This window comes from Oncorhynchus mykiss, chromosome 9 (assembly GCF_013265735.2).
Source record: "Oncorhynchus mykiss isolate Arlee chromosome 9, USDA_OmykA_1.1, whole genome shotgun sequence".
NCBI classification, from domain to species: Eukaryota; Metazoa; Chordata; class Actinopteri; order Salmoniformes; family Salmonidae; genus Oncorhynchus; species Oncorhynchus mykiss.
Genome location: NC_048573.1, coordinates 35,045,524 through 35,058,022, shown reverse-complemented (window position 1 = coordinate 35,058,022; position 12,499 = coordinate 35,045,524). Strand labels below are relative to the sequence as shown.

Genomic DNA, 12,499 nt, shown 5'->3' with positions numbered 1-12,499 from the left:
CAACTATTACCAGCAGAGAAGGAGTCCAGGAGCTTGAGCATGATATGAAAGCCCAGCGTCAGCTCCCCTCTCACTGAGAGCATCTTCTGAACGTCTCTCTGTGTGTTCACCTACAGCAGGCAGCAGCTCCTCTGCTCAACACTCGCACATTGAAAAGCAGATTTTGTTTCCCTATGCCTTCCCTCTCCTTTTCCTTGCATGGTGTTGTTTGCTTGCTGGCATCCACCCCCTCCCCCCACCCCCCACCTCTCTCTCTCTTACCTCTCCTCTTACTTTCCCTCTCTCCTAATGAAATATTCACACAGGGAGTCAATTGTCTGGGGATACCACACAATACAAAACATGCAAGAAGTAATGGGATGAATATAATAATAATTTACATTTAAAGTTGACATCTTATTTCAAACCTCCCACACATACGATTTCTATTAATACAGCGTTTCTCTGTGAAACAGAAACTTATGTTGTCAAATCAACTGATAAAATCATCAACCTGTTTCAAACAACTGGTAAGGAATCCATGACAACAAGTACTGCCAGAACAACACAGAGACCGATAAGCTCTCTATTCTCCCTCACCTTTTTTGTCTTTGTATCAATTCAACAGACAATGTTTTTATCATTTGGAGAAAGAAAACTGTATATTAACTAGATGGGAAACTGTAATGAGGGTGTTTGACAATGCGTTCAACCTGTGGAAGAGCTTGACACTTCTAGAAGGTAGTTATCGAACAACAGCAGCACTTTCGGTTTAACAATAAGGCAGCATACTGCATCGGTACCTTCTAGAGAAGGTATTATTAATACCTCCTTGTGAGTATTTGATCCCTGAGGCATCTTCATCTATAGTACCTGAGCTCGGCGCCACTACCTACATCCACCTTAGATGAAGCCAATCCCACACTTTAGTCTTAAACTTATTTAAGTTTCACGTGTGGCCGATGCAGATATACCCTCAGGCTGTCACTATTCCCCGCGACCCAGCACAAAGAAAACACATGGCAAAGCCTTTTTTGAAAAATGTTTACTTTGTTTTTGTTCGTTTTTTAATACTGCAGATAGATCAATGTAATTGTCTGCATCACTTCCAACTCCCCGTATATATTTTTTGCAAATATATATAGGGAAAGGAGGGCTACCTAGTCAGTTGTACAACTGAATGCCTTCAACTGAAACACGTCTTCCGCATTTAACCCAACCCCTCTGAATCGTAGGCTTAATCAAATTCCACGTCTTCGGCGCCCGGGGAACAGTGGGTTAACTGCCTTGCTCAGGGGCAGAATGACAGACAGGGGCAGAACGACATATTTTTACCTTGTCAGCTCGGGGATTCAATACAGAAACCTTTCGGTTACTAGCCCAATGCTCTAACCATTAGGTTACCGGCCGCCTTAATAAAGTACCAGTCTGTACCAGTCTGGACACAAATCTGGACACATCTACTCATTCCACAGTTTTTCTATATTTTTACTATTTTCTACATTGTAGAACACATATGGAATCACGTAGTAACCAAAACAAATCAAAATATATTTTACATTTGATATTCCTCAAAGTAGCCTCCCTTTGCTTTGATGACAGCTTTGCACACTCTTGGCATTCTCTCAACCAGCTTCATGAGGTAGTCACCTGGAATGCATTTCAATTAACAGGTGTACCTTGTTAAGTTAATTTGTGGAATCTCTTTCCTTCTTAATGCTTGTGACAAGGTAGGGGTGGTATACAGAAAATAGCCCTTTTTGGAAAAAGACCAAGTCTATATTATGGCAAGAACAGCTCAAACAAGCAAAGAGAAATTACAGTCCATCATTACTTTAAGACATGAAGGTCAGTCAATACGGAACATTTCAAGAACTTTGAAAGTTTCTTCAAGTACAGTCCCAAAAACAATTAAACGCTATGATGAAACTGGCTCTCATGAGGACCGCCATAGGAAAGGCAGACTGTGTGAATCAGGCCTTCATGGTCAAATTGCTGCAAAGCAACCACTACTAAAGGACACCAGTGAGAAGAGACTTGCTCTGGCCAAGGAACAAGAGCAATGGACATTAAACCGGTGGAAATCTGTCCTTTGGTCTGATGAGTCCAAATATGGGATTTTTGGTTCTAACCGCCATGTCTTTGTAAGAATCAGAGTAGGTGAATGGATGATCTCCGCATGTGTGGTTGCCACGTGAAGCATGGAGTGCAGGAGGTGTGAATGTGTGGAGGTGCTTTGCTGGTGACATTTTCAGTGATTTATTTAGAATTCAAGGCACACTCAACCAGCATGGCTACCCCAGCATTTTGCTGCGATACCTCATTCCATCTGGTTAGCGCTTAGTGGGACTATCATTTGTTTTTCAACAGGACAATGACCCAACACACACCTCCAGGCTGTGTAAGGGCTGTTTGACCAAGAAAGAGAGTTATGGAGTGCTGCATCAGATGACCTGGCCTCCACAATCACTCAACCTAAACCCAATTTTATGTATTTATTTATTTCACCTTTATTTAACCAGGTAGGCAAGTCGAGAACAAGTTCTCATTTACAATTGCGACCTGGCCAAGATAAAGCAAAACAGTTCGACACATACCACAACACAGAGTTACACATGGAGTAAAACAAACATACAGTCAATAATACAGTAGAAAAATAAGTCTATATACAATGTGAGCAAATGAGGTGAGATAAGGGAGGTAAAGGCAAAAAAGGCCATGGTGGCGAAGTAAATACATTATAGCAAGTAAAACACTGGAATGGTAGATTTGCAGTGGAAGAATGTGCAAAGTAGAGAGAAATAATGGGGTGCAAAGGAGCAAAATAAATAAATAAATACAGTAGGGGAAGAGGTAGTTGTTTGGGCAATTTAAAGATGGGCTATGAACAGGTGCAGTAATCTGTGAGCTGCTCTGACAGCTGGTGCTTAAAGCTAGTGAGGGAGATAAGTGTTTCCAGTTTCAGAGATTATTGTAGTTCGTTCCAGTCATTGGCAGCAGAGAACTGGAAATAGAGGCGGCCAAAGGAAGAATTGGTTTTGGGGGTGACCAGAGAGATATACCTGCTGGAGCTCGTGCTACAGGTGGGTGCTGCTATGGTGACCATCGAGCTGAGATAAGGGGGGTCTTTACCTAGCAGGGGCTTGTAGATGACCTGGAGCCAGTGGGTTTGGCGACGAGTATGAAGCGAGGGCCAGCCAACGAGAGCATACAGGTCACAGTGGTGGGTAGTATATGGGGCTTTGGTGACAAAACGGATGGCACTGTGATAGACTGCATCCAATTTATTGAGTAGGGTATTGGAGACTATTTTGTAAATGACATCGCCGAAGTCGAGGATCGGTAGGATGGTCAGTTTTACGAGGGTATGTTTCGCAGCATGAGTGAAGAATACATTGTTGCGAAATAGGGAGCCAATTCTAGATTTAACTTTGGATTGGAGATGTTTGATGAGAATCTGGAAGGAGAGTTTACAGTCTAACCAGACACCTAGGTACTTGTAGTTGTCCACATATTCTAAGTCAGAACCGTCCAGAGCAGGTGCAGGCAGCAATCGGTTGAAGAGCATGCATTTAGTTTTACTTGTATTTAAGAGCAGTTGGAGGCCACGGAAGGAGAGTTGTATGGTATTAAAGCTCGTCTGGAGGGTTTTTAACACAGTGTGCAAAGAAGGGCCAGAAGTATACAGAATGGTGTCGTCTGCATAGAGGTGGATCAGAGACTCACCAGCAGCAAGAGCGACATCATTGATGTATACAGAGAAGAGAGTCGGCCCAGGAATTGAACCCTGTGGCACCCCCATAGAGACTGCCAGAGGCCCGGACAACAGGCCCTCCGATTTGACACACTGAACTCTATCAGAGAAGTAGTTGGTGAACCAGGCGAGGCAATCATTTGAGAAACCAAGGCTATCGAGTCTGCCGATGAGGATGTGGTGATTGACAGATTCGAAAGCCTTAGCCAGGTCAATGAATATGGCTGCACAGTATTGTTTCTTATCAATGGTGGTTAAGATATCGTTTAGGACCTTGAGTGTGGCTGAAGTGCACCCATGACCAGCTCTGAAACCAGATTGCATAGCTGAGAAGGTGTGGTGGGATTCGAAGTGGTCGGTAATCTGTTTGTTGACTTGGCTTTCGAAGACCTTAGAAAGGCAGGGTAGGATCGATATAGGTCTGTAGCAGTTTGGGTCAAGAGTGTCCCCCCCTTTGAAGAGGGGGATGACCGCAGCTGCTTTCCAATCTTTGGGAATCTCAGATGAAACGAAAGAGAGGTTGAACCGGCTAGTAATAGGGGTTGCAACAATTTTGGGATGGTTTGGGATGTGATGGACCGCAGAGTGAAGGAAAAGCAGCCAACAAGTGCTCAGCATTTGTGGAAACTCCTTCAAGACTGTTGGAAAAGCATTCCAGCTGAAGCTGGTTGAGAGAATTCAAAGAGTGTGCAAAGCTATCATCAATGGTGGCTACTTTGAAAAATCTAAAATATATTTTGATTCGTTTAACACTTTTTTGGTTACTACATGATTCCATATGTGTTAGTTCGTAGTTGTGATGTCCTCACTATTATTCTACAATTTCAAAAATAACAAAAATAAAGAAAAACCCTTGAATGAATATGAATGAATCCAAACTTTGACTGATAGGTAGGTACGTATGTACTTTTGACTGGTAGGTAGGTACGTACGTACATACATTCATACTAACATACATCATTGGAGTAAGCTTGTGAAAAACAACGCTTAGTTTCCACTTCCAGCTTAAGCATACTATATACATTTTGCACTGTCTATTTTACAATAGTTCTATTTTGTTTGCTTTTACTCCTGTCCTTCTTTTAACCTCAACCTATCCATCTATTTCTTTCACAAATGTTCTCAATCTATATATGTTTTACGGACCCAGTATGTTTTACAATAGTTATCTTGTTGTTATTAGTTGTTTTTATTCCCAACCTTCAGGTCCATTCAACCCTTCCCATCGCTTAACACCATCCATATTGGATGTATATTTGCCATATACTTTTCAAAACTGATTTTTTGGTAAAACATTTTTTTTTTACTCCAAGCACAAATAGGACACATGGAAATTAATTTCCTTAGGCATGAGTCAAGCATCATTGAGATTCAAACCTATAATCTTCAGTTCTCTATCCATGGAACTAGTCCACTGCACCACATAGATGGAGTCAGGATGCAATGTGTTTTCATGCATACAAATCTGTTCTAGTGTATTCAAACAGACCCCATTTCAAAGGAAACAAGCACTCATTAGGATCAGGTGTGGCCAATTGGTGGTGTGGCTATTACGTTCTAGCTGGGTTACCTAACGCCACTCAAATATATATCGATAGTCTAAAGAGCAGCAGCTCAAATACAGTGCCTTGCGAAAGTATTCGGCCCCCTTGAACTTTGCGACCTTTTGCCACATTTCAGGCTTCAAACATAAAGATATAAAACTGTATTTTTTTTGTGAAGAATCAACAACAAGTGGGACACAATCATGAAATGGAACGACATTTATTGGATATTTCAAACTTTTTTAACAAATCAAAAACTGAAAAATTGGCCGTGCAAAATTATTCAGCCCCTTTACTTTCAGTGCAGCAAACTCGCTCCAGAAGTTCAGTGAGGATCTCTGAATGATCCAATGTTGACCTAAATGACTAATGATGATAAATACAATCCACCTGTGTGTAATAAAGTCTCCGTATAAATGCACCTGCACTGTGATAGTCTCAGAGGTCCGTTAAAAGCGCAGAGAGCATCATGAAGAACAAGGAACACACCAGGCAGGTCCGAGATACTGTTGTGAAGAAGTTTAAAGCCGGATTTGGATACAAAAATATTTCCCAAGCTTTAAACATCCCAAGGAGCACTGTGCAAGCGATAATATTGAAATGGAAGGAGTATCAGACCACTGCAAATCTACCAAGACCTGGCCGTCCCTCTAAACTTTCAGCTCATACAAGGAGAAGACTGATCAGAGATGCAGCCAAGAGGCCCATGATCACTCTGGATGAACTGCAGAGATCTATAGCTGAGGTGGGAGACTCTGTCCATAGGACAACAATCAGTCGTATATTGCACAAATCTGGCCTTTATGGAAGAGTGGCAAGAAGAAAGCCATTTCTTAAAGATATCCATAAAAAGTGTTGTTTAAAGTTTGCCACAAGCCACCTGGGAGACTCACCAAACATGTGGAAGAAGGTGCTCTGGCCAAAATTGAACTTTTTGGCAACAATGCAAAACGTTATGTTTGGTGTAAAAGCAACACAGCTCATCATCATGGTGGTGGCAGCATCATGGTTTGGGCCTGCTTTTCTTCAGCAGGGACAGGGAAGATGGTTAAAATTGATGGGAAGATGGATGAAGCCAAATACAGGACCATTCTGGAAGAAAACCTGATGGAGTCTGCAAAAGACCTGAGATTGGGACGGAGATTTGTCTTCGAACAAGACAATGATCCAAAACATAAAGCAAAATCTACAATGCAATGGTTCAAAAATAAACATATCCAGGTGTTAGAATGGCCAAGTCAAAGTCCAGACCTGAATCCAATCGAGAATCTGTGGAAAGAACTAAAAACTGCTGTTCACAAATGCTCTCCATCCAACCTCACTGAGCTCGAGCTGTTTTGCAAGGAGGAATGGGAAAAAAATTCAGTCTCTCGATGTGCAAAACTGATAGAGACATACCCCAAGCGACTTACAGCTGTAATCGCAGCAAAAGGTGGCGCTACAAAGTATTAACTTAAGGGGGCTGAATCATTTTGCACGCCCAATTTTTCAGTTTTTGATTTGTTAAAAAAGTTTGAAATATCCAATAAATGTCGTTCCACTTCATGATTGTGTCCCACTTGTTGTTGATTCTTCACAAAAAAATACAGTTTTATATCTTTATGTTTGAAGCCTGAAATGTGGCCAAAGGTAGCAAAGTTCAAGGGGGCCGAATACTTTCGCAAGGCACTGTACATGTTGTACTAATGCATGTTAATGCGTCGTTCAGCACCTCACTGTGTCACAGTAGTTCCTGCACTGTGATATTGATGTACACCTATCTCAGTTCTGTCCTTGCTGCCACTGTGTGTTAAATACATATGATATGCACATATGATACAGGGGCAATTCCAATACTCTGAAACGGAACCATGAATCCGTTGGCCCGTTACTCCGTTGGCCCAGGCCCAGTCTTATGAATACTGAGCAGACCATGCTGTCTGAATGACTAAGAGGGCCTGGTCATTGTTATTATACTGTGAAGGGAAGTAAAAACCATGTTGGAGTGAAAGAGCAGTGTAGCCTGTGAGTTGAGCTTTAACACAGCTCAGAGAGGGACTCCTTGGGTCTGTTTCAAGAGTGTCAGACCCAGTCAGCAGACTAGATAGAAACAGCTATTAAATGGCAAGATTATGGGGAGAAAGTGTGTGTGTGTGTGGGGGGGGGGGGGGGGTCCCTGCATCCATATGTGTGAGAATGTATGCATATTGACATATGACAACACGTGCATATGCTGATGGGTTTGTACGTGTGTGTGTGTATGTGTGTGATTGTGTATGTGTTACAGTGTGTGGGATTGGGGGCTGGTTCTATATTTCATCAGGCCTTGAAAATATGTCCTGGCCATCTGTCACAAACTGTGTGTGTGTCTGTGTGTGCAGAAACCCTCTTCCTCTTTTCATGTCAAACACAGATGTAGTGGAATTGATGATTTCAAAACCATATATGTACTATGTCAGCACTGGTTTAAGATTAGCAAAAATGTGTGTTTGATTATGCGTGTGTAAGTGGGAATGTGAGAGTCAACTTTTGAGTGTGTGTGGGGGGGTGTATATGCGTGTGGGTCCATGACGTGTATTCTTTCAGAGTAGAACAATAACAGGTAGTAAATGGCTTGCTGTTTCTATGCTCGGATCAGGCTGCAGCCTTGGCTATGTTCTCAGCTGTGCCCACACTAAGGGAATGAATGGCCATTCTCAACTGCTCAAAAATCACAGTGCTACAAGAACCACATAAATGTCCTCTTTTGTTTGGCTAATCTTCTCTTTTCAATTTTAGTCCCTACTTCTGACTCTTTCTCTTTGCCACTCTTCCTTCCTTTATACAGTACATCCCCAAATTCTCTTTCTACACACCTCGCCATCTCTTCCTATTTTCTTGATATAACTCTTTTCTTCTTCCCATTTATCTCCTCTCTCTCCCTCCCTGCCTGTCAGTACAGTGATCTTGTGATCCATCATCACCCAGTGGACAGTTTCTCCTGAGGTGCTGCGAAGCATTGTCATGGCAACAAAGGCAAGATGGAGGATATGTACGACTTACCTCTCCAGGAGAGAGTAGGGGAGGGGGACGAGAAATGTTGTGGGTAGAAGGGTTTTATGGAGGAAAGGAGGAGAGGTAAGGGTGGGAGAGGATGAGAAGGGTTAATGTACTGTATGTTAATCTAAAACGTTCTCCTTCTCCTCTCTCGTGATATTATTATTTGGGTTCGTCATAGAAAATTAGGAGGCCCATGCATTGGGATGTCCTACATCCGAGCCAACATTCAAATCAACTCAGATACATTCTATTGTGGCAAGTATTGATGTAATGACAAAACACATTTTACAGCTAGACAATACGCATTCATTTAAATGTGTTACTGAGTAGCCAGCAAAACAGAACCCCTTACGGATAATCCATTTTCAAAGTGTTTACGTGAGGTTTTCTCCTCCATAAACAAACACATTTTACATTTAAAATAAACTATATTTTGCAGAAAACTCCTGGTCCCCTGGGGCAACAAGGATAAATGCTGAACTGTTGTTACATCATAAACAGTTTTCTGGCAAAGTTTAGTGATGACTATGACATGGCACATCTCTAATAATGCTGTCGTGTTGTACCATCATAAACAGTTTTCTGGAAATATTTAGGGAAGACTATGACATCATGGCACAACTTTAATAATGCTGAACTGTTGCATCATCATAAACCGTTTTCTGGCAATGTTTAGGGAAGACTATGACATGGCACATCTCTAATAATGCTGAAGTGTTGTATCATCATAAACAGTTTTCTGACAATGTTTAGGGATAACTATGACATCATGGCACATCTCTAATAATGCTGAAGTGTTATACCATCATAAACAGTTTTCTGGCAATGTTTAGGGATGACTATGACATGGCACATCTCTAATAACGCTGAAGTGTTGTATCATCAAACAGTTTTTTTGGCAATGTTTAGGGATGACTATGACATGGCAGATCTCTATTAATGCTGAAATGTTGTGTTATGTTTAGGGATTATTATGACATGGCACATCTCTAGTAATGCTGAACTGTTGTATCATAAATCATAAACAGTTTTTTTGGCAATGTTTAGGGATGACTATGACATGGCACATCTCTAATAATTCTGAACTGTTGTATCATCATAAACAGTTTCCTGGCAATGTTTAGGGATAATTATGACATGGCACACCTCTAGTAATGCTGAAGTGTTCTATCATCATAAACAGTTTTCTGGCAATGTTTAGGGATGACTGTGACATGCCACATCTCTAATAATTCTGAAGTGTTGTATCATCAAAAACAGTTTCCTGGCAATGTTTAGGGATAACTATGACATGGCACATCTCTAATAATGCTGAACTGTTTTTATCATCAAAAACAATTTTCTGGCAATGATTAGGGATTACTATGACATCATGGCACATCTCTAATAATGCTGAAGTGTTGTATAATCATAAACAGTTTCCTGGCAATGTTTAGGGATAACTATGCATGGCACATCTCTAATTATGCTGAACTGTTGTATCATCAAAAACAGTTTTCTGGCAATGATTAGGGATTACTATGACAAGGCACTTCTCTAGTAATGCTGAAGTGTTGTATCATCATAAAAACATAGTACAGGTGTCTGGCAATGTTTAGGGATGACTATGAAATCATTGCACATCTAATAATGCTGAATTGTTGTATCATCATAAACAGTTTTCTGGCAATGTTTAGGGATGACTATGACATGGCACATCTCTAATAATGCTGAACTGTTATACCATCATAAACAGTTTTCTGGCAATGTTTAGGGATGACTATGACATGGCACATCTCTAATAACGCTGAAGTGTTGTACCATCATAAACAAATTCCTGGTTATGTTTAGGGATGATTATGACATGTCACATCTCTAAAAATGCTGAAGTGTTGTATCATCATAAACAGTTTTTTTGGCAATGTTTAGGGATGACTATGACATGGCACATCTCTAGTAATGCTGAAGTGTTGTATCATCATAAACAGTTTTCTGGCAATGTTTAGGGATTATTATGACATGGCACATCTCTAGTAATGCTGAAGTGTTGTATCATCATAAACAGTTTTTTTGGCAATGTTTAGGGATTATTATGACATGGCACATCTCTAGTAATGCTGAAGTGTTGTATCATCATAAACAGTTTCCTGGCAATGTTTAGGGATAACTATGCATGGCACATCTCTAATTATGCTGAACTGTTGTATCATCAAAAACAGTTTTCTGGCAATGATTAGGGATTACTATGACATGGCACTTCTCTAGTAATGCTGAAGTGTTGTATCATCATAAAAACATAGTACAGGTGTCTGGCAATGTTTAGGGATGACTATGACATCATTGCACATCGAATAATGCTGAAGTGTTGTATCATCATAAACAGTTTCCTGGCAATGTTTAGGGATAACTATGCATGGCACATCTCTAACTATGCTGAACTGTTGTATCATCAAAAACAGTTTTCTGGCAATGATTAGGGATTACTATGACATGGCACTTCTCTAGTAATGCTGAAGTGTTGTATCATCATAAAAACATAGTACAGGTGTCTGGCAATGATTAGGGATTACTATGACATCATGGCACATCTCTAATAATGCTGAAGTGTTGTATCATCATAAACAGTTTCCTGGCAATGTTTAGGGATAACTATGCATGGCACATCTCTAATTATGCTGAACTGTTGTATCATCATAAACAGTTGTCTGGCAATGTTTAGGGATGACTATGACATGGCAGATCTCTAGTAATGCTGAAGTGTTGTATCATCATAAACAGTTTTCTGGCAATGGTTGGGGATGACTATGACATGGCACATCTCTAGTAATGCTGAACTGCTGTATCATCATAAACAGTTTTCTGGTAATGTTTAGGGATGATTATGACATGGCACATCCCTAATAATGCTGAAGTGTTGTACCATCATAAACAGTTTTTTGGCAATGTTTAGGGATGACTATGACATGGCACATCTCTAGTAATGCTGAAGTGTTGTATCATCATAAACAGTTTTCTAGCAACGTTTAGGGATTACTATGACATCATGGCACATCTCTAATAATGCTGAAGTGTTGTATCATCATAAACAGTTTCCTGGCAATGTTTAGGGATAACTATGCATGGCACATCTCTAATTATGCTGAACTGTTGTATCATCATAAACAGTTGTCTGGCAATGTTTAGGGATGACTATAACATGGCAGATCTCTATTAATGCTGAACGGTTGTATCATCATAAACAGTTTTCTGGCAATGTTTAGAGATGCTTATGACATGGCACATCTCTAATAATGCTGAAGTGTTGTACCATCACAAACAATTTACTGGTTATGTTTAGGGATGCCTATGACATACGGGCACATCTCTAATAATGCTGAAGTGTTGTAACATCAAACAGTTTTCTGGCAACGTTTAGGGATGACTATGACATCATTGCAAATCTCTAATAATGCTGAAGTGTTGTAACATCAAACAGTTTTCTGCAAATGTTTAGCGATGACTATGACATCATGGCACATCTCTAATAATGATGAAGTGTTGTATCATCATAAACAGTTTTCTGGCAATGTTTAGGGATGACTATGACATCATGGCACATCTCTAATAATGATGAAGTGTTGTATCATCATAAACAATTTTCTGGCAACGTTTAGGGATGACTTTGACATGGCAAATATATATTAATGCTGAACTGTTGTATCATCATAAACCGTTTTCTGGCAATGTTTAGGGATGACTATGACATAATTGCACATCTCTAATAATGCTGAAGTGTTGTAACATCAAACAGTTTTCTGAAAATGTTTAGCGATGACTATGACATCAATGCACATCTCTAATAATGATGAAGTGTTGTACCATCATAAACAGTTTTTTGGCAATGTTTAGGGATGACTATGACATGGCACATCTCTAGTAATGCTGAACTGTTATTCAATCGTAAACAGTTTTCTGGCAATGTTTAGGGATACTTATGACATGGCAGATCTCTATTAATGCTGAAATGTTGTATTATGTTTAGGGATTATTATGACATGGCAGATCTCTAGTAATGCTGAAGTGTTGTATCACCATAAACAGTTTCCTGGCAATGATTAGGGATAACTATGACATCATGACACATCTAATAATGCTGTAGTGTTGTATCATTATAAACAGTTTTCTGGCAATGTTTAGGGATAGCTATGATATGGCAGATCTCTAGTAATGCTGAAGTGTTCTATCA

General features: G+C 40.2%; 1 protein-coding gene across 1 annotated transcript in view; it reads right to left on the bottom strand.

Annotated features, from left to right (window-relative positions):
* LOC110531155 (membrane-associated guanylate kinase, WW and PDZ domain-containing protein 1) overlaps nucleotides 1-12,499 on the bottom strand; it is a gene marked incomplete at its 5' end in the record, with an annotated part of 158,243 nt that overhangs the window by 46,360 nt on the left and 99,384 nt on the right. The gene's annotated exons all lie outside the window — the stretch shown is intronic.